General features: G+C 37.3%; 1 pseudogene; it reads right to left on the bottom strand.

Moving 5' to 3' along the window:
• Nucleotides 1-2,349: 2,349 nt before the first annotated feature.
• On the bottom strand, nucleotides 2,350-2,649 carry LOC110203077 (biogenesis of lysosome-related organelles complex 1 subunit 2 pseudogene; annotated as a pseudogene).
• Between the last annotated feature and the right edge of the window lie 574 nt (nucleotides 2,650-3,223).

The following is a 3,223-nucleotide window of genomic DNA, read 5'->3' as shown; positions in this document are numbered from 1 at the left end:
CTCTGTGTATCTCTGGTAGCTAGGCCTAGGAACGTCCTACACGATATCTGCTGTGACCTTTAATGGCTTCTTTGTGCCCAAACTGGGAGCTGGAAAGATGAAGCTCCTTGTCAGTAAGTCACTCCTGCTTTTATTCTTTGTTTTTGTATCCCCAGGACAAGAGAAGTTGTATGGATAGAGACTTGGCCCACGTGCTGGACAGGCCTGGGTTCAAGTTCTTATTCTGACACATATTCCCTATATGACCCTGGGCAAATCACTGAACCTCTCAGTGCACCAGGAAACTTTCTTTTCTCTGAAGCAATTAAGGTTAAGTGACTTGCCCAAGGTCACACAGCTATTAAGTGCCTGATGCCAGATTTGAACTCTGGTTCTCCTGACTCCAGGGCCAGTGCTGTATCCATTGTGCTACCTAGCTTCTCCCCTCTAGGCAACTTCCTAAGTCTCTAAGTTGTAGAGAAGGTTAAGACTTATATTGGTAGAGGAAGTTCTCACAGGGCACTCCTGATACCAGTAAAATTCTCAGTCCAATCCTTATCCCTATACATAAAATATACATATATATATATATACACATATACATAGATACACACACATATACATACATATACACATGAACATACATAAACATATGTACAGACAGACAAATACACACGAGTGCATGGTTCTAGGGCAAGTTTATTTAGATGTTTTAATGGCCATCACAGCTGGAAAAGGTATCACACTAAGACATGCAGCTTCAAATGAAAGCAGCGCTCGACTGGCTGCCCTAACTCATAATACTCATGTTTCAATCCCATACATCAATTGTGTACAAGCTTTTGTTGAAATTCAGTTAGTAAGTTTTCATCTGCCGTGATGTTGATTGTTTACACTTGCAAACTAACTAGAAGATTATATTTTCAACAATTGGGTTCAAAACTCATTAAAATCTTTATTTGAAATATTTTAAATGGATTAGAAAAAAAATTTCCCCAGTTTTTAAAAGTGTGCACATTTTTATATGTACAATTTCCAGCAAAGAAATCACAGAATGATAAAAATGTTTCCAAAAAGCCATGTTCTGACTAATATGGAAATATAGTTTGCATAACTGCACATGTATAACCTATATCAAATCGCTTACTGTCTCAGGGACAGGAAAAGTGAGAGGAGGAAGAGAATTTGGAACTCAAAATTTTTTTTAAATGAATGTTAAAAATTGTTTTTATAAGCAATTGGGAAAAAATAAAATATTATTAAGAAAAATTTAAAAAGCATTAAAAATCCATGCATTTACTAAAAAATCAATTACTTTCTCATTCATTGTTCAAATGTGACTTTTGTCAGATATCCAAGACACATAGGAAGCTATAAGAAATATACAATACCAAAAGCCATTTCCCAATGGGCTAAGTAGTTAAGGGAGAACAACAATTCCCAAAGGAAGAATTGCAGACTATTAATTACCATATGAAAGATCGCTCCAAATCGCTAATAGTAAGAGAAGCATAAATCAAAACAACTTTGCTGCATTACATCACAACCAGCAAATGGGAAAGAATAACAGAAGATGATAACAGTATTGGAGGGGTTGTGGAAAGACAAGCACATATATACACTATTGAGCTGTGGATTGGCCTAATTATGCTGAAAACAATCAGGAATTATGTGGAAAGTAACTCAAATGTCTATATTCTCTGATTCAGAGATTTTTTTGTCAGTCACTCAATAAACATTTATTAGGTGCTTACTCTATTATACGCCAGGCACTGTGACAATTAAAAAGGTTTGAGAGACATAATTTCTGGGTAATTTAATAATTTTATGAATACTGCCAGCATTTTAATAAAAAGGATGGTCATTTCGCTTGTGAGAAACTAATTATTTCTCACTTGTATTTAATAACCAATTACTGTATTAGGACCAAGGTTTTTCCCCTTTTCTTCTTCATCCAGAAACCAACCAGTGTTGGAAATCACTCTTTTTTTGAGAGTTGCACAGTGGCATTTATTATTTAAGTTCAAGAACAAGTTATGAACGGGTTGGGGGACACGTTCACAACAGAGAGTTCATGATGGAGCCCTAGGGTAAAGGAAAGAAGGGAGGAGACAGGGAGAGCAGAGCCTCTCATCTGTGCCTGCTCTAGATGGGGTTGATACTGATTTCTGAGCATTGGTCCAGGGCACACAATGAAGCACATGATAAGATGAAGTTCCAGGGGCTACAGGTTTAGGAAAACATCAAAGATGCTGGGATTCTCTTTGGATCAGCAGCACCGCTTCCTTTTAGGAACTGAAGCATAGTGGTAAGTTCCATCCCACTTACGAAACATTCTTGTAGTTAAAGTCTTTGTGTTAAAGAATTCTTTCATAACCTTTCTAACTTCTTGTACTTTGTTTCTAGTTTCTTTGAATATGCATCGAACTTGTAAGCTGCCTGCTTAAGAGCTGCTACTTGTTTTTCAGTTAAAGTGATCTGATCCAGATAAGGCTGAAGTGCTGCAGATTTCTGGTTTAAATCCTTTAGGTTTCTGCTTATGTTTACTGCAATATCTTTCATTTCTAGATACTTCAAGCTAGTCATTTTGTTTATATTTTCCAGAAGTTTGTAGTCTTCACTGGTGGCTGTTAGCTCTCCTGTCAGGTACATGGCTATTTTGGAAAACATGTCCTGGCACAGCCCTGTGATGTCCGCCTTGGCAGTCTATGCCACAGTATCATCTAGGCTGGGGAATGGAGAAAGGATGAAGGGAAGGATGGGGATGGGAAAGTAGTGGGGAAGAGGGAAAGAGAAGAGGAGTAGAGAGGAGGGGAAAGGTGGGGACAGAAATCACTCTTAAAGATTTACCCAGGTTAAGATCTAATCAAACAGCAAAAAAAAATTCTAAGTTTGGGCTAATGGGTGTATTCCTGCTCATTGTGTTTGCCCAGACAGGTCTGGGAAAATGTGGATCCTCCCTTCTGTCAGACAGGTGATATGGAAATTGACGTCTCTTTGATCAAGATATTGTTCTACAGGGTGGTTTTGTGGAAAGCCTGTTTTAAACTTTAAAGTGTTATATAAATGTGAGTTATTAATTCATATTCAAATGCCAAATTTATATTCAATGATAAATTCAACAGGCATATGTTGAACAAAAATTTTGTGTAGAGAGCACTGTCTTAAGAACAGGAGAGTTACTAAGTATTCTTAAGACTTGATCCCTATTGTCATTGAGGTTACAATCTAGTAGGAAGAATAA

Source organism: Phascolarctos cinereus, unplaced genomic scaffold, assembly GCF_003287225.1.
Source record: "Phascolarctos cinereus isolate Bilbo 61053 unplaced genomic scaffold, phaCin_HiC Scaffold_726;HRSCAF=1367, whole genome shotgun sequence".
NCBI classification, from domain to species: Eukaryota; Metazoa; Chordata; class Mammalia; order Diprotodontia; family Phascolarctidae; genus Phascolarctos; species Phascolarctos cinereus.
Note: the sequence above shows the minus strand (reverse complement) of the source record. Positions and strands in the feature narration are given on the sequence as shown.